General features: G+C 42.0%; 1 protein-coding gene across 1 annotated transcript in view; it reads left to right on the top strand.

Moving 5' to 3' along the window:
- Positions 1–19,845, top strand: part of SMC5 (structural maintenance of chromosomes 5) — a 515,710-nt gene that overhangs the window by 428,219 nt on the left and 67,646 nt on the right. The window lies entirely within an intron of this gene.

The following is a 19,845-nucleotide window of genomic DNA, read 5'->3' as shown; positions in this document are numbered from 1 at the left end:
ACATTTGCTGTATGTTGGCGATCCACATTCCAGGAGTGGAACTCTGGGAGGCGTATTTCCTAAGCAGGCAGACCTGTCACCTGGGGGAGTAGGAACTCCATCCGGAAGTGTTTTCCAGCCTAATTCTCAAATGGGGTCAGTCGGAATTGGATCTCATGGCTTCTTGGCAGAATGCCAAGCTTACATGGTACGGGTCAAAGTCAAGGACCCATCAGGCTGTACTGATAGACGATCTGATGGTACCTTGGAATTTCAGTCTTGCATACCTATTTCCTCTGTTTGCTCTTCTACCTCGGGTCTTTGCTTGAATCAAGCAGGAGAGGGCGTTGGTGATCCTCCTTACACCGGCGTGGCCTCGCAGGATTTGGTATGCAGACCTGGTGGACATGTCATCTTTCCACCTTGGAGACTTTCTTTGAGGAAGGACCTTTTTTACTTCAAGGACCCTTCTTTCTTCCAAATCTAGTTTCTCGGAAGCTGACTGCTTCATGATTGAACGCTTAATTTTATCCAATCGTGGATTTTCGGAATCGGTCATTGAGGCCATGATTCAGGCTCGTAAACCTGTGACTAGGAAGATTTACCATAAGATATGGCGTAAATATCTATTCTGATGTGAATCCAAGGGCTACTCTTTGAGTAGAGTTCGGATTCATAGAATTCTGTCCTTTCTCCAAGAGGTTTGGAGAAGGGATTATCGGCAAGTTCCCTAAAGGGTCAAATATCTGCCTCGTCTATTTTGTTACGTAAGCGTCTGACGGACTTCCCAGACGTACAATCGTTTTGTCAGGCCTTAGTCAGGATCAGGCCTGTACTCAAACCAGTTACTCCTTCTTGGAGTCTTAATTTATTTCTTAAAGTTCTTCAAGGGGCTCCGTTTGAGCCGATGCATTCCTTAGATATTAAGTTGTTATCTTGGAAAGTTGTGGTTTCTTGACGCTATTTCATCTGTTCGTAGATTTTCAGAGCTCTCGGTGTTGCAGTATGAGTCTCCTTTTTACGTAGTAAATTAGGGTTTCTCCCTAAAGTAGTTTCAGACCGGAACATTAATCAGGCGATTGTTGTTCCTTTCTTGTGCCCTAATCCTTCTTCTCAGTAGGAACGGCTTCTACACAATCTGGACATGGTTCGTGCACTAAAAGTCTATTTACAGGCGACTAAGGATTTTCTTCAGTCTTCTGTTTAACGTACGGGACAGAAATCTACGGCTACTTCTTTCTTTGTGGCTGAAGAGTATCATTTGCTTTGCCTTTGAAACTGCTGGACAGCAGCCTCCCGAGGGAGTAACAGCTTTTTTTACGAGGGTTGTTTCCTCTTCCTGGGCATTCAAAATTAAGCCTTTATGGAACAGTTTTGCAAGGCTGCAACTTGGTCCTCTCCACTCTTTTTCAAGCTTCTATAAGTTTGACTTTTTAGCCTCGGCTGAGGTCGCTTTTGGGAGAAAGGTTCTTCAAGCAGTGGTGCCTTCCGTTTAGGTTTCCTGTCTTGTCCCTCCCTTATCATCTGTGTACTCTAGCTTGGGTATTGATTACCCACAGTAATTAATGATAATCCGTGGACTCGTGTCATTAGAAAGAAAACAAAATTTATGCTTACCTGATACATTTATTTATTTCCTGACACGAGTCCACGGCCCGCGTTGTTAGTATTTTATAAACTTCAGACACCTCTGCACCTTGTTGCTTCCTTTCTCTCCTTTACTTTGGTCGAAAGACTGGGGTGGGATAGAAGGGAGGTGATATTTAATAGCTTTGCTGTGGTGCTTTTTGCCGCCTCCTGCTGGGCAGAAGTGATATTCCCAGCAGTAATTAATGATGATCCGTGGACTCATCGTGTCAAGAAAGAAAGAAATGTATTAGGTAAGCATACATTTTGTTTATTTGTAAAGTTTTTTATTTCTTAAGAACCTTAGTGTGTTTCACTTTGGCACGTTTGCTTACTGTTTAGGAAACGCTTTACTTGCTGCGTAATCTGCGCAGCAATGGCGCTGCTTGCTTTTTACTGCGGTTCTCCAGACCTACTCTCAGGAAGCCACGCAAATTGCTGTCCTTTCGTTCTCTCTTTTAATCAACGGAGGTTGCTTGCAGCGCGGTAGTCAGTTTGCTTTCCCGCTATAGTGAAAGATTGAATAGATAGAGATACATGTAGTTTTTCAATCTGGTCTGAAGGAGGGTTGGTGAGTCCCCCCCAGTCACTACTGGTGTGTATATTAGTGCTATTTTGTGGATTTATTTTACTTTCAAATATTATTAGAGTATATTTTTTTATTTTCCATTTTTACGGTGGCTATTATTTCTAGCCAGTATGGAGGATAGAGTGGATTTGGGAAAGGATGTTCCTTTTTTACCAATGGGAGAAAAATGTCTTTGTGAGGAGGCTCATGTGGTACCACCTGCACTGCTATGTTCCTCTTGCTTATCTTCCATGTTGCAGTCAAAGTCCAAAAAATTAAAATCTTTGCTGTTTCTACAAAATGTAACATTTCAGAGCCTACTACCTCTCAGGTCTCTGTTGCCCTTGACATGCCTCAACTTTCTCCTCAGTCCCCTTTAGATGCACCGGCAATGACCTGCCGCTCAGCTCAGTCTCTTTCTGGGGGATTTTTTTTACCAGGAGACTTTGCCACACGGCTTCTATTGGCTGTTTCTGCTGCACTAAGCTTCTTACCTATTACTGGTAAGAGGAAGAGAAAGGTTAAACATTTTTCCTCATGGGAATCGCTTCCCATTCTGAAGCTGCGTTGGTCAACATGTCTCAGATCTCTGAGAATGATAATACTTCAGTAGCCTCCCTAGGTGAGATATCGGACTCCAACTTGGCTGCAGACAGCCCTGTTGAGTCTGGGGATCTTAATTTCAAATTCAAACTTGAACACCTTCACTTGCTACTCAAGGTAGTGTTAGCTGCTTTGAATGTTCCGGAGCCAAAGCCATCTGAGGCTCCTAAAATACCAAAACTGGATAGAGTTTATGATGTCAAACCTAGTACTTTGGAAGTCTTTCCAGTTCCAGCTTGTATGTCAGATATCATCTCTAAGGAGTGGGAGAGACCGGGTATTCCTTGGAGTTATGGAGTACAATTCCCAAAGTGGATAGTGCTAGGTCCAAAGGTAGTCTGGTCATTTTCATTCCTTTTGTAATTCCAAGGGACAGAAATCCTTGACCTCCACCAAGTCTAATCAGTCCAATCGTTCAAGGAAACCTAATCAGCCTAAGAACAAGCAGCCTAAAAAGCCCTCATCTGACAATAAGTCAGCATGAATGAATGGCCCCTGAGTCGGAACCGGATCATGTAGGGGGCAGACTATCCTCCTTTCAGGATGCTTGGATTTGCGATGTTCCGGACCCTTGGATGGTAGATGTGATCTCCAAGGGGTACAGAATAGGGTTCAAGTCATGCCCTCCAAGAGGCAGATTCCTCCTATCAAGACTCTCTTCAAACCCTGTGAAGAGAGAGGCATTCTTAAGTTGCGTAAAGGATCTTTCTTTCATATAAATGGCAAGAGTCCATGAGCTAGTGACGTATGGGATATACATTCCTACCAGGAGGGGGCAAAGTTTCCCAAACCTCAAAATGCCTATAAATACACCTCCCACCACACTCACACCTTAGTTTTACAAACTGTGCCTCCTATGGAGGTGGTGAAGTAAGTTTGTGCTTGATTTCTTCTATGATAAGCGCTTCTAAGCATTTTGAAGCACAATTCCTCTGAGTATAGTGTTTGTCAGAGGGATGTGAAGAGAGTATTGCCTGTTGATTTTTTATGGTTTCACTCATAAGAAATCTTTTCAAGGGTTCTCTGTTATCGGTCGTAGGGATTCATCTCCTACCTCCCTTTTCAGATTGACGATATACTCATACCATTACCTCTGCTGATAGTTTTCAGTACTGGTTTGGCTGTCTGCTATATGTGGATGGGTGGGTGTCTTTCAGTAAGTATGTATCATTGTTTAAGACACTCTCAGCTATGTTTGGCACTTTATGTATTAATATAAAGTTTTGAATATATGTATTTACTTATATTTGCCATGAGTCAGGTCTATGTGTATTTCCCTTTGCAGTCTAATAGTTTGAGTATGGGAATCATGTTTTAGGAAGTTATTTCTCCTGTTAAGTGTAGTCAGTCCACGGGTCATCCATTACTTATGGGATATTAACTCCTCCCCAACAGGAAGTGCAAGAGGATCACCCAAGCAGAGCTGCTATATAGCTCCTCCCCTCTACGTCATACCCAGTCATTCTCTTGCATCCAACTAATATATAGGATGTGTGAGAGGACTGTGGTTATTAAACTTAGTTTTTATTTCTTCAATCAAAAGTTTATTTTAAACGGCACCGGAGTGTGTTGTTTTTTCTCAGGCAGCATTTGAAGAAGAATCTACCTGAGTTTTGTGTATGATCTTAGCGGACGTAACTAAGATCCATTTGCTGTTCTTGGCCATTCTGAGGAGTGAGGTAACTTCAGAACAGGGGACAGCGGGCAGGTTCACCTGCAAAGAGGTATGTTGCAGTATATTATTTTCTAAGGAATGGAATTGACTGAGAACATACTGCTAATACCGATATAATGTAAGTACAGCCTTAAATGCAGTAGTAGCAACTGGTATCAGGCTGATATGTATGTATGTTTACACTTAAGTATTTCTGGGGAATGGCACTTCACTGGGAAAATACTGTATGCATATAACTTTTAGCCTAATCTGCAGTGGGAGCGACTAGCAGCAGGCTTTTTAATGACATTTCATAAATTAGATTTTAAACGTTTGCTGGCATGTTAAATCGTTTAATTATCTGAGGTACTTGGTGAAAAATTGTTTGGGGCGTTATTTTCCACATGGCTGTCGTTTGTTTTGAATTAAAACAGTTTTCTGAGCTTCCCTCACTGTTGTATTGTGAGTGGGAGGGGCCTATTTTGGCGCTTTTACTACGCATTAGAAATTCAGTCACAGTCTGCCTTCTTCTCCCTGCATGATCCAGGACGTCTCTACAGAGCTCAGGGGTCTTCAAAACTAGTTTTGAGGGAGGTAATCACTCACAGTAGACCTGTGAGACTGTGCTTTGACTGTGATAAAAACGCTTATATTTTCAATTGTTATCCGTTTTTCTGATATTAAGGGTTAATCATCCATTGCTAATGAGTACAATCCTTTGCTAAATTTATGCATTTACTGTGAAAATTTGGTTTCTATAACTAATCCGGTTCATTGTTATTCAACTGTGACAGTTTTTGTGTGCTTCTTAAAGGCACAGTAACGTTTTTTATATTGCTTGCAAATTTATTTGAAAAGTATTTTCCAAGCTTGCTAGTTTAATTGCTAGTTTGTTTTAACATGTCTGACACAGAGGAATCTCTTTGTGCAATATGTTCAAAAGCCAATGTGGAGCCCAATAGAAATTTGTGTACTAATTGCATTGATGCTACTTTAAATAAAAGTCAATCTGTACATTTTAAGAAAAATTCACCAGACAACGAGGGGAAAGTTATGCCGACTAACTCTCCTCACGTGTCAGTACCTGCATCTCCCGCTCAGGAGGTGCGTGATATTGCGACGCCAAGTACATCAGGGCGGCCATTACAAATCACTTTACAAGACATGGCTAATGTTATGACTGAAGTTTTATCTAAATTACCAGAACTTAGAGGTAAACGCGACCACTCTGGGGTGAGAACAGAGTACGCTGATAATGTTAGAGCCATGTCTGATACTGCGTCACAATTGGCAGAACATGAAGACGGAGAGCTTCATTCTGTGGGTGACGGATCTGATCCAAATAGACTGGACTCAGACATTTCAAATTTTAAATTTAAGCTTGAGAACCTCCGTGTATTATTAGGGGAGGTATTAGCGGCTCTGAATGATTGTAACACGGTTGCAATCCCAGAGAAATGATGTAGGCTGGATAGATACTATGCGGTACCGGCGTGTACCGACGTCTTTCCTATACCTAAGAGACTTACAGAAATTATTACTAAGGAGTGGGATAGGCCCGGTGTGCCCTTTTCCCCCCCTCCTATATTTAGAAAAATGTTTCCAATAGACGCCACCACACGGGACTTATGGCAGACGGTCCCTAAGGTGGAAGGAGCAGTTTCTACTCTGGCTAAGCGTACCACTATCCCGGTGGAGGATAGCTGTGCCTTTTCAGATCCAATGGAAAAAAAATTAGAGGGTTACCTTAAGAAAATGTTTACTCAACAAGGTTTTATATTACAACCTCTCGCATGCATTGCGCCTGTCACGGCTGCGGCGGCATTTTGGATTGAGTCTCTAGAGGAGACCATTAGCTCAGTTCCATTGGATGAAATCATAGACAAGCTTAGAGTCCTTAAGCTAGCTAATTCATTTATTTCTGATGCCGTAGTACATTTAACTAAGCTTACGGCTAAGAATTCCGGATTCGCCATCCAGGCGCGCAGAGCGCTGTGGCTAAAATCCTGGTCAGCCGATGTGACTTCTAAATCTAAGTTGCTTAACATACCTTTCAAAGGGTAGACATTATTTGGGCCCGGTTTGAAAGAAATTATCGCTGACATTACTGGAGGTAAGGGACATGCCCTGCCTCAAGACAGAGCCAAACCAAGGGCTAGACAGTCTAATTTTCGTGCCTTTCGTAACTTCAAGGCAGGAGCAGCATCAACTTCCTCCGCTACAAAACAGGAAGGAACTGTTGCTCGTTACAGACAGGGCTGGAAACCTAACCAGACCTGGAACAAGGGCAAGCAGGCCAGAAAACCTGCTGCCGCCCCTAAGACAGCATGAAGTGAGGGCCCCCGATCCGGCAACGGATCTAGTAGGGGGCAGACTTTCTCTCTTCGCCCAGGCTTGGGCAAGAGATGTCCAGGATCCCTGGGCGTTAGAGATCATATCCCAGGGATATCTTCTGGACTTCAAAGCTTCTCCTCCAAAAGGGAGATTTCATCTTTCAAGGTTGTCAACAAACCAGACAAAGAAAGAGGCGTTTCTACGCTGTGTTCAAGATCTTTTGTTAATGGGAGTGATCCACCCGGTTCCGCGGTCGGAACACGGACAAGGGTTTTACTCAAATCTGTTTGTGGTTCCCAAAAAAGAGGGAACCTTCAGACCAATCTTGGATTTAAAGATCCTAAACAAATTCCTAAGAGTTCCATCGTTCAAAATGGAAACTATTCGGACAATCTTACCCATGATCCAAAAGGGTCAATACATGACCACAGTGGATCTAAAGGATGCGTACCTTCACATACCGATTCACAGGGATCATTACCGGTACCTAAGGTTTGCCTTCCTAGACAGGCATTATCAGTTTGTAGCTCTTCCCTTCGGGTTAGCTATGGCTCCAAGAATCTTTACAAAGGTACTGGGCTCTCTTCTGGCGGTACTAAGACCGCGAGGAATAGCGGTAGCTCCGTACCTAGACGACATTCTGATACAAGCATCAAATTTCCAAACTGCCAAGTCTCATACAGAGTTAGTTCTGGCATTTCTAAGGTCGCATGGGTGGAAGGTGAACGTAGAAAAGAGTTCTCTATTGCCACTCACAAGAGTTCCCTTCTTGGGGACTCTTATAGATTCTGTAGAAATGAAAATTTACCTGACAGAGGTCAGGTTAACAAAACTTCTAAATGCTTGCCGTGTCCTTCATTCCATTCAACACCCGTCAGTGGCTCAATGCATGGAGGTAATCGGCTTAATGGTAGCGGCAATAGACATAGTACCTTTTACACGCCTGCATCTCAGACCGCTGCAATTGTGCATGCTAAGTCAGTGGAATGGGGATTACTCAGATTTGTCCTCTATGCTGAATCTGGATCAAGAGACCAGAGATTCTCTTCTATGGTGGCTTTCTCGACCACATCTGTCCAGGGGGATGCCCTTCAGCAGACCAGACTGGACAATTGTAACAACAGACGCCAGCCTACTAGGCTGGGGCGCTGTCTGGAATTCCCTGAAGGCTCATGGATCATGGACTCAGGAGGAGAGTCTCCTTCCAATAAACATTCTGGAATTGAGAGCAGTTCTCAATGCCCTTCTGGCTTGGCCTCAGTTAGCAACTCTGAGGTTCATCAGGTTTCAGTCGGACAACATCACGACTGTGGCTTACATCAATCATCAGGGAGGGACAAGGAGTTCCCTAGCGATGATGGAAGTATCAAAGATAATTCGCTGGGCAGAGTCTCACTCTTGCCACCTGTCAGCGATCCACATCCCAGGCGTGGAGAACTGGGAGGCGGATTTCCTAAGTCGTCAGACTTTTCATCCGGGGGAGTGGGAACTTCATCCGGAGGTCTTTGCCCAAATACTTCGACTTTGGGGCAAACCAGAGATAGATCTCATGGCGTCTCGCCAGAACGCCAAGCTTCCTTGTTACGGGTCCAGGTCCAGGGACCCGGGAGCAGTCCTGGTAGATGCTTTGACAGCACCTTGGACCTTCGGGATGGCCTATGTGTTTCCACCCTTCCCGATGCTTCCTCGATTGATTGCCAGGATCAAACAGGAAAGAGCATCGGTAATTCTAATAGCGCCTGCGTGGCCACGCAGGACCTGGTATGCAGATCTAGTGGACATGTCATCCTGTCCACCTTGGTCTCTGCCTCTGAGACAGGACCTTCTAATTCAGGGTCCTTTCAAACATCAAAATCTAATTTCTCTGAAGCTGACTGCTTGGAAATTGAACGCTTGATTTTATCAAAGCGTGGTTTTTCGGAGTCAGTTATTGATACCTTAATACAGGCTAGGAAACCTGTTACCAGAAAGATTTACCATAAAATATGGCGTAAATACTTACATTGGTGCGAATCCAAGAGTTACTCATGGAGTAAGGTTAGGATTCCTAGGATATTGTCTTTTCTACAAGAGGGTTTAGAAAAGGGTTTATCTGCTAGTTCCTTAAAGGGACAGATCTCAGCTCTGTCCATTCTTTTACACAAACGTCTGTCAGAAGTTCCAGACGTTCAGGCTTTTTGCCAGGCTTTGGCCAGGATTAAGCCTGTGTTTAAAACTGTTGCTCCACCATGGAGCTTAAATTTAGTTCTTAACGTTTTACAGGGTGTTCCGTTTGAACCCCTTCATTCCATTGATATCAAGCTGTTATCTTGGAAAGTTCTGTTTTTAATGGCTATTTCCTCGGCTCGTAGAGTCTCTGAGTTATCAGCCTTACATTGTGATTTCCGTATCTGATTTTTCATTCAGATAAGGTAGTTCTGCGTACTAAACCTGGGTTCTTACCTAAGGTTGTCACTAACAAGAATATCAATCAAGAGATTGTTGTGCCATCATTGTGTCCTAATCCTTCTTCAAAGAAGGAACGACTTCTGCACAATCTAGATGTAGTCCGTGCCCTGAAATTTTATTTACAGGCAACTAAAGACTTTCGCCAAACTTCTTCCCTGTTTGTCGTTTATTCTGGACAGAGGAGAGGTCAAAAAGCTTCTGCTACCTCTCTCTCTTTTTGGCTTCGTAGCATAATACGTTTAGCCTATGAGACTGCTGGACAGCAGCCTCCTGAAAGAATTACAGCTCATTCTACTAGAGCTGTGGCTTCCACTTGGGCCTTTAAGAACGAGGCCTCTGTTGAACAGATTTGCAAGGCTGCAACTTGGTCTTCTCTTCATACTTTTTCCAAATTTTACAAATTTGACACTTTTGCTTCTTCGGAGGCTGTTTTTGGGAGAAAGGTTCTTCAGGCAGTGGTCCCTTCCGTATAAAGATCCTGCCTGTCCCTCCCGTCATCCGTGTACTTTAGCTTTGGTATTGGTATCCCAGAAGTAATGATGACCCGTGGACTGACTACACTTAACAGGAGAAAACATAATTTATGCTTACCTGATAAATTCCTTTCTCCTGTAGTGTAGTCAGTCCACGTTCCGCCCTGTTTTTTATGGCAGGTCTAAATTTTTAAATTATACTCCAGTCACCACTGCACCCTATAGTTTCTCCTTTCTCGTTTGGTTCTCGGTCGAATGACTGGGTGTGACGTAGAGGGGAGGAGCTATATAGCAGCTCTGCTTGGGTGATCCTCTTGCACTTCCTGTTGGGGAGGAGTTAATATCCCAGAAGTAATGATGACCCGTGGACTGACTACACTACAGGAGAAAGGAATTTATCAGGTAAGCATAAATTATGTTTTTTCCAGACGTACTACTATTCCTATGTCAGATAGTACTTCTTTTAAGGATCCTTTAGATAGGAAGATTGAATCTTATCTCAGGAAAACTTATTTGTATTTTGGTTATGTTCTCAGGCCTGCCATTTCTATGGCTGATGTTGCGGCTGCATCAACTTTTTGGTTGGATAGCTTAAAAAGCGGAATCCAACTCTTGTCTAATTTCTGCGATTCATATCCTAGGTGTAGACGATTGGGAAGCGGATTATCTCAGCCGTCAGACTTTACATCCGTAGGAGTGGTCTCTCCATCCAGATGTGTTTTTTCAGATTGTACTGATGTGGGGTCTTCCATTAATAGATCTGATGGCTTCCCATCTAAACAAGAAACTTCCCAGATACCTTTCCAGGTCCAGGGATCCTCAGACGAAGATGGTGGATGCGTTAGCAGTTACTTGGTCTTACCAACTTGCTTATATTTTTCCGCCTCTAGTTCTTCTTCCAAGGGTGATCTCCAAGATCATAATGGAACAATCGCATGTGTTTCTGTTAGCACCAGCATGGCCTCACAGGTTTTGGTATGCGGATCTTGTCCGGATGTCCAGTTGTTAACCTTGGCCACTTCCTTTAAGGCCAGACCTTCTGTCTCAAGGGCCGTTTTTCCATCAGGATCTCAAATCGCTAAATTTGAAGGTATGGAAATTGCACGCTTAGTGCTTAGTCATAGAGGTTTCTCTGACTCAGTGATTAATACTATGTTGTAGGCTTGTAAGTCTGTTTCAAGGAAGATTTATTATCGGGTTTGGAAAACCTATATTTCATGGTGTTCTTCTCATAAATTCTCTTGGCATTCTTTTAGAATTCCTAGAATTTTACAGTTTCTTTAGGATGGTTTGGATAAAGGTTTGTTTGCAAGTAATTTGAAGGGACAAATCTCTGCTCTTCGTTTTATTCCATAGAAAGATTGCTAAACGACCTGATATTCACTGTTTTTTTTTCAGGCTTTGGTCCATATCAAGCCTGTTATTAAATCTATTTCTCCTAATTGGAGTCTTAATTTGGTTTTGAAGGTTTTGCAGGCTCATCATTTTGAGCCTATGCATTCTTTGGATATTAAACTACTTTCTTTGAAAGTATTGTTCCTTTTGGCTATCCCTTCTGCTAGAAGAGTTTCTGAATTGTCTGCTCTCTTGTAAGTCTCCTTTTCCGATTTTCTTTGTTTAAATTTCTTCCTAAGGTTGTGAATTCTAATAACATTAGTAGGGAAATTGTTGTTCCTTCCTTGTGTCCGAATCCTAAGAATTCTCTTGAGAAATCGTTACACTCTTTGGATGTGATAAGAGCTTTGAAATACTATGTTGAGGCTACTTAAAGATTTCAGGAAGAATTCTAGTCCATTAGTTGTCTTTTCTGGTTCTAGGAAAGGTCAGAAAGCCTCTGCCATTTCTTTGGCATCTTGGTTAAAGCTTTTGATTCACAAGGCTTACTTGTGGCGGGCAGTTTCCACCTCAGAGAATTACGGCTCATTCTGCTAGATCAGTTGCCACTTCTTGGGCTTTTAAGAATAAAGCTTCAGTTGATCAGATTTGCAAAGCAGCAACTTGGTCTTCTTTGTATACATTTACTAAATTTTAACATTTCAATGTATTTGCTTCTTCTGAAGCAGTCTTTGGTAGAACATTTCTTCAGGCAGCTATCTCAGTTTGATTCTTCTGTTTATATTTCATGTTTTTTTTTCTTGAAATTTATAAGAAAAACTTATTTTTTTGTTTGGATTTAAATTCTTAGTGGAAATAACTGTTTTTATTTTATCCCTCCCTCTCTAGTGACTCTTCTGTGGACTTCCAAATCTTGGGTATTTTATCCTATAAGTCACTAGCTCATGGACTCTTGCCATTTACATAAAAGAAAACATAATTTATGTAAGAACTTACCTGATAAATTCATTTATTTCATAAAGGCAAGGGTCCATGAGGCCCACTCTGTTTTTAGTGGGTTTTTTTTTTTTTTTTATAAAAGCACAGTATTATTTTCCAGTTCCTCTTTTTTGTATGCTTTTTTACTCCTTTTTACACTTCACTACTTGGCGATACGTTAAACTAAGGTGCGAGTGTGGTGGGAGGTGTATTTATAGGCATTTTGAGGTTTGGGAAACTTTGCCCCCTCTTGGTAGGAATGTATATCTCATAAATCACTAGTTCATGGACTCTTGCCATTATGAAAGAAATGAATTTATCAGGTAAGTTCTTACATAAATTATGGGAGTGATTGTTCCAGCAGAACAAGGGCTTAGGGCTTTATTCAAACCTTTTTTTCGTGGTTCCCAAGGAGGGAACTTTCCGTCCTATTGTGGATCTAAAGTGTCTCAACAAATTTCTCAAGGTTCCATCCTTCAAAGTGGAGACTATCAGATCCATTCTTCTGTTGGTCCTATAGGGTCAGTTCATGACTACTATAGACCTGAAGGACGCATTCCTTCACGTTCCTATTCACAAGGACCATTTTCTATTTTTGTGGTTTGCCTTCCTAGACAAACACTTCCAATTTATAGCCCTCTGGCTACAGCTCCCAGGATCTTTACGAAGTTGCCAGGGGCTCTTTTAACAGTAGCCAGGACTCAAGGAATCGCTGTAGCTCCGTACCTGGACGATATCTTGGTTCAGGGTCCATCTTTTCATTTGGCAAGATCTCACATAGACTTTTTTTTTTTTTTTTTTTTGGTCTCTGCTTCGCTTTCACAGGTGGAAGATAAATCTGGACAAGAGTTCCCTGGTTCCTAATACCAGGGTCTGTTTTTTGGGGACAATTCTAGATTCGGTTTCCATGAAGATCTTCCTAATGGATCTAAGATGATCCAAACTTCTCTCTCCCTTCAATCCTCTGCACGTCCTTCAGTGGTGCAGTGCATGGAAGTAATTGCTCTCATAGTGGCCACCATGAATATTCTTCCTTTTGCTCGCTTTCATCTGAGACCTCTTTAACTATTCATGATAAGACAATGGAACGTGATCACTCAGATCTATCTCAGCGGATCATCCTGGACAGCCACACTAAATAATCTCTCTTGGTGGCTCTGTCAGGACCATCTGTCCCAAGGCATGTGCTTTTTGAGACCATCATGGGAGATTGTGACTATGGATGCCAGCCTACTGGGCTGGGGGGCAGTTTGGGGTCCAGTCATTTCAGACTAAAACTTCCCCAAAAGACCAGAGCATTTTTGGCATCACTACATTTAAACAGAAATAGAGCCTTGTTTTTTTTTTTTTATTTACCTAGCAAAACTATATATATATATATTAGTTGTTTTTTTTTAGTAAGGTAACCCGAGGTATTGATCTAGGCCCATTTTGGTATATTGCGTGCCACCATTTCACTGCCAAATGCGATAAAAAAAAAAAATTAAAATAACTTTTTCACAAACCTTAGGTTTCTCACTAAAATTATTTACAAAAAGCTTGTGCAATCATGGCACAAATGGTTGTAAAAGCTTCTCTAGGATCCCCTTTGTTCAGAAATAGCAGACATATATGGCTTTGCCATTGCTTTTTAGTAATTAGAAGGCCGCACCACAGTTATTATTCCCAGCAGTGGAAGGGGTTAATCAGGTAGCTTGTAAGGTTAATTTTAGCTTTAGTGTAGAAATTACCCTCCCATCTGACACTTCTCACCCCCTGATCCCTCTCAAGCAGTTCTCTTCGCTTCCCCACTCTCCAATGGTCACCCCCATCTTGAGTACTGGCAGACAGTCTGTCTGTCTGTATGCAGTTTACACCTCCTTTTTTTATTTATTTTTTATTATTATTTTCCTTGGTGTAGGATTACCCCCTTACCTTCCCACCTCCCGGATCCCTCCCCCTTCTAACTAATTCCTGCCATCTAAGGCACTGGCAGCTGTCTGCCAGTACCCAGTTTTCTATAAATTTTTATTTATTTTAATTAAAAAAACACAGTTTTTTATGTAGTGTAGTTGCCCAACTCCCTCCCCCCTTTCTCATTTACCCACCTCTTGCTCCAAGAACCTTTCCCTACCCTCTGATTCCCCCCCATCCACTCTAGGACCTCCTTTCCCTCATTCACCCTCACTCCTACCTGCCGCTATCAGCATTTAATTTTTCTGCAGTGCATCTGTCCCACCTGCTCCCACCCCCTCCAGCGATGGGCTGCCCAACTTCCTCCCTCCTTACCCTCCCACACCACCAACGATCGGCACCACTGCTGCCCGATGCAGAGAATGTCCCTCTCTGCTTTGGTAGCTCTGCAAAACTGTTTCTGCACTACCCCACTCACGGGGCATGCAGAAATAGCCTACTAGATCAGTTACAGATTCTTGGGCCTTCAAGAATAAGGCTTTAGTTGACCTGATTTGCAAAGCAGCTTCTTCTTCTTTGCATACTTTTACAAAATTCTACCATTTTGATGTTTTTTCTTCTTCTGAAGCAGCCTTTGTTAGGAAGGTTCTTTAGGCAGCTGTCTCAGTTTGATTTTTATTGCCTGTTTGATTTATTTTAAGTGCCTTTGAAAAAATTATTACTTTTGTTATTACTCGTAGACTCCACAGCTTGGGTATTAGTTCCCAGAAGTAATGGATCATGGACTTACCACCTGTGTGAAAGAAAACATAATTTACGCTTACCTGATAAATTCATTTCTTTCATGGTAATGAGTCCACTATACCCACCCTAGGTTTTCTATGGTTAATTTATTTTTTCCACATCTTTTTTTCCGTTGAATTTTTATGGCTCTTATTCCTTTTTCTTACCTACTATGCGTTAGACTGAGGTATGTGTGAGGTCAGAAAGTTTCTGCTGTTTCTTTGGCCTCTTGTTTGAAACTTTTGATTCACAAGGCTGACTTGGAGGCAGGTCAGCCTCCACCGCAGCAGATTACTGCTCATTCTACTAGATCAGTTACCAGTTATTGGGCCTTCAAAAATGAGGCTTCAGTTGACTAAATTTGCTAGGCAGCTATTTGGTCTTCTTTGCATACTTTTACAAAATTCTTCTTCTGAAGCAGTCTTTGTTAGGGAAGGTTCTTTAGGCAGTTGTCTCAGTTTGATTTTTTTTTTTTTTTTTTTTTGCCTGTTTGATTTATTTTAAAAATGGTTGGGGTTGTGGATTTAATTTCTCAGTGAAAAAATGTTTTAAATCCCTCCACAGCTTGGGTATTCATTCCCAAAAGTAATGGATCGTGGCATCTCACCACCTGTACGAAAGAGAACACAATTTATGCTTACCTGATAAATTCATTTATTTAATGGTGGCAAGAGTCCATGAGACCCTACCCTTTTTAGGGTTCTTTTTTTTTTCTTTAGCGCATCTTTTTTTTCCCCTGCTCCTGTTATGAATCCAAATCTTTTTTCTTAGCTCACTTTGCTTGGCTATACTTTAGACTGAGGTATGTGGGAGGGGTTTTATAGGGGTTTGGGAAACACTGCTGTCTCCTAGTGGTAGAGAAGAGTAATTCCCAAGAGTAACATATTGTTGACTCTCACCATCGTAAAATAAATTAATTTATCGGGTAAGCATAAATTATGTTTTGTTTTTTTCCTCTAATGGATTCTGTCCTCCTTTTTCTCCATTGTACAAAGGAGTTCTACTTCAGGATTGAAGACTTTCTGCACTCTGCAACTTCTGCAGTTACGACGGCTATAGCTACTTCAAGTCAGTACATAGTTTTGGTGTGATAATCTTTCTTCAGTTAAATTATCTGGTTATACTGATTCTCGAATAGATCAGTCCAGTTAAGGAGTTAAAAATGAATAAATAATTTAGCCTCTTTCTCTTTAGATTTGTCTTCGAAAGGTGAGATAATTTATGATGATCAGGAATCTAATCCTGATATAGATATGGAATCTATATCTTTGCTTTTTTACTAAGAAAGCTTATAAGTAACATATTCACAGCTTGTTGCTTGAGGTACTGAGAACTTTGGGTATTTCTGAGGAAAAACCTACTGATAACAAGCTTCTAAATCAGTTAAATGTTGTTCTCAAAGCTCCTCTTAGAATTCCAGAGGGTTTTTCAGGTTCCAAATTTGGTTTCTGATTATATAGCCAAAGAATGGAAAAAAACCTGGTATTACTTTTGCTCCTCCTTCCAGGTGTAAGAGAATGTACCCTGTTCCAGAGCAGTAGGTGGAATTATGGGAAACCATACCTAAGGTGGTTGGAGCTATTTCCACTCTTGCCGAACACACCACCATCCCCATGGAGGATAGCACCTCTTTCAGGGATCCAATAGACTGCAAAATTGAGTCTTTCCTGATAAAGTTCTGCCTTCAGACATGTCTTCTGCTTAAACCAGGAGTATCTATCACCGCTGTGGCAGGGGCCCTCTGGTGTGATTCTCTATCCAAAATGGTTTCTGACAAATCCTCTTCTGAGGATCTCCAGAACTAAATAAAGCAGTAATGACATCATCAAAATTGATGTCAAGAACATGTCTATGGCAGTTAAAATCATGGTTAGCAGACATGGTTTTAAAAAATAGTCTGAAGTCTCTTTCCTTCAAAAGGTTCTGACTTGGACTAAACTTTTAAGAATGTTACTGGTGCGAAAGGAGCTTTTCTTCCTCAGTACAATAAATCTAAGGCAAAGAACAGACCAGGTAATTGGTTTTTTTCCTTTCATTCCCAAGGAGATCAGAAGTCCTCCTTCTCAGAAGTCTGAGCCCTCCAAGCCGGCCTGGATGCCTGGTTCTTTCTAAGGTAGTTTTCTCTTGTAAAGGTGTATCCAGTCCACGGGTTCATCCATTACTTGTGGGATATTCTCCTTCCCAACAGGAAGCTGCAAGAGGACACCCACAGCAGAGCTGTCTATATAGCTCCTCCCCTAACTGCCACTCCCAGTCATTCTCTTGCAGCTCTCGACAAGAAAGGAAGTATCAAGAGAGATGTGGTGACTTAGTGTAGTTTTTACCTTCAATCAAAAGTTTGTTATTTTTAAACGGTACCGGCGTTGTACTGTTTTTGCTCTCAAGCAGAAATTGAAAGAAGACTTTTGCCTGGAGTTTGATGATCTTAGCGGTTTGTAACTAAGGTCCATTGCTGTTCTCACACATAACTGAAGAGTATGGAAAGAAAACTTCAGTTGGGGGGACGGTCTGCAGATTGCCTGCTTTGAGGTATGTTCAGTATATTTCTTTCTAGAGAGATGATAAGGTCTAGAAAATGCTGACAGTGCCTGGTATATTTAAGGTAAGCCTGATACAGTGATTTAACAACAACTGGGATCATGCTTGCAAAAAGGGATAATATTCATGTTAATACCTATATTACTTAGTGTAAAAACGTTTGCATGATTTATAAATAAAAACGTTTTTTCTCTGAGGGTGATAAATCTTTATTTGGGGCCTAGTTTCCACATGGCTTGTTAGATTACTCCTAGGAGTACTTTTTTAAGGCCCTCTGACTTTGAATGCATGGTGGGAGGGGCTTATTTTCGTTTTCAGTCTGAGACATCCAGCTTCCCTGAAGGAGTCCTCTGGCTTATAGGACCTCTATAGAGGGTTTTGTTCCTGCAAACATCGTTTTTAAGGGCAGGTAGGAGCCACAGCAGAGCTGTGGCAGTGTGTTTGACTGTTTGTTAACAGGTTCAATGTTTTTCTAATTCGTTTTTGGGCCTCAGGGGTTAATCATCCATTTGCAAGTGGGTGCAATGCTGCTTTAGTCCCTTATACACACTGTAAAAATTTCGTAGAGTTTACTACTTTTTTTTCACTGTTTTGCAGTTTATGTGGTAGTTTTTTTCTCTTAAAGGCACAATACCGTTTTTTATTATTGCTTTTTTCACATTAATTAAAGTGTTTTCCAAGCTTGCTGGTCTCATTACTAGTCTGTTAAACATGTCTGACATAGAGGAAACTCCTTGTTCATTATGTTTAGAAGCCATTGTGGAACCCCCTCTTAGAATGTGTACCAAATGCACTGACCTTTCTATAAGTTATAAAGACCATATTATGGCTTTTAAAGATTTATCACCTGAGGTTTCTGAGACTGACAAAAGGGAGGTTATGCCATCTAGCTCTCCCCACGTGTCAGAACCTTTAACTCCCGCTCAAGGGACGCCAAGTACATCTAGCGCGTCCAATGCGTTTACTTTACTAGACATGGCGGCAGTTATGAATCATACCCTCACAGAGGTATTGTCTAAACTGCCAGGGTTACAAGGAAAGCGGGGCAGCTCTGGGGCTAGAACAAATACAGAGCTTTCTGACGCTTTAGTAGCTATGTCTGATATACCCTCACAATGTGCAGAAGTTGAAGCAGGAGAGCTTCTATCTGTAGGTGACTTCTCTGATTCAGGGAAGGCGTTACTTCAGTCTGACTCTGAAATGACAGCATTTAAATTTAAGCTTGAACACCTCCGCGTGTTGCTCAGGGAGGTTTTAGCGACTCTGGGTGACTGTGACACCATTGTAGTCCCAGAGAAATTGTGTAAAATGGACAAATACTTTGCAGTGCCTGTTTACACTGATGTTTTTCCAATCCCTAAGAGGTTTTCAGAAATTATTACTAAGGAATGGGATAGACCAGGTGTGCCGTTCTCTCCCCCTCCTGCTTTTAAGAAAATGTTTCCTATAGATGCCGCTACACGGGACTTGTGGCAGACGGTCCCTAAGGTGGAGGGAGCAGTCTCTACCCTAGCTAAGCGTACAACTATTCCTGTCGAGGACAGTTGTGCTTTCCTAGATCCTATGGATAAGAAATTAGAGGGTTTCCTTGAGAAAATCTTTATACAACAAGGTTTTATTCTCCAGCCTCTTGCATGCATTGCCCCAGTCACTGCTGCAGCGGCTTTCTGGTTCGAGTCTCTGGAGGAGGCTTTACAGGTAGAGACCCCGTTGGATGATATCCTTGACAGGCTTAAAGCTCTTAAGTTAGCCAATTCATTTATTTCTGATGCCGTTTTGCAATTAACCAAGCTAACGGCTAAAAATTCAGGTTTTGCCATTCAGGCACGTAGGGCGCTATATCTTAAATCCTGGTCAGCTGATGTCACTTCAAAGTCTAAACTTCTCAAGATCCCCTTCAAAGGGCAGACCCTATTTGGGCCTGGACTGAAGGAGATCATTTCTGATATTACTGGAGGAAAAGGCCACGCCCTTCCCCAGGATAGGTCCAACAAATTAAGGACCAAACAGACTAATTTTCGTTCCTTTTGAAACTTCAAGAGTGGCGCAGCTTCATCTTCCTCTTCTACAAAACAAGAAGGAAATTTTGCCCAGTCCAAGCCAGTCTGGAGACCTAACCAGGCTTGGAACAAGGGGAAACAGGCCAAAAAGCCTGCTGCTGCCTCTAAGACAGCATGAAGGAGTAGCCCCCGATCCGGGACCGGATCTAGTGGGGGGCAGACTTTCTCTCTTCGCCCAGGCTTGGGCAAGAGACGTCCAGGATCCCTGGGCTCTGGAGATTGTTTCCCAGGGATATCTTCTGGATTTCAAAGCTTCATCTCCAAAGGGGAGATTTCATCTCTCACAATTATCTGCAAACCAGATAGAGAGGCATTCTTACATTGCGTTCAAGACCTACTAGTTATGGGAGTGATCCATCCAGTTCCAAAGGAGGAACAGGGGCAGGGCTTCTATTCAAATCTGTTTATAGTTCCCAAGAAAGAGGGAACTTTCAGACCAATATTGGATCTCAAGATCCTAAACAAATTTCTTAGGGTCCCATCCTTCAAGATGGAGACTATTCAAACCATCCTACCTATCATCCAGGAGGGTCAATATATGACTACCGTGGATTTAAAGGATGCTTATCTACA

Source organism: Bombina bombina, chromosome 2 (genome assembly GCF_027579735.1).
Source record: "Bombina bombina isolate aBomBom1 chromosome 2, aBomBom1.pri, whole genome shotgun sequence".
Lineage (NCBI taxonomy): Eukaryota > Metazoa > Chordata > Amphibia > Anura > Bombinatoridae > Bombina > Bombina bombina.
Note: the sequence above shows the minus strand (reverse complement) of the source record. Positions and strands in the feature narration are given on the sequence as shown.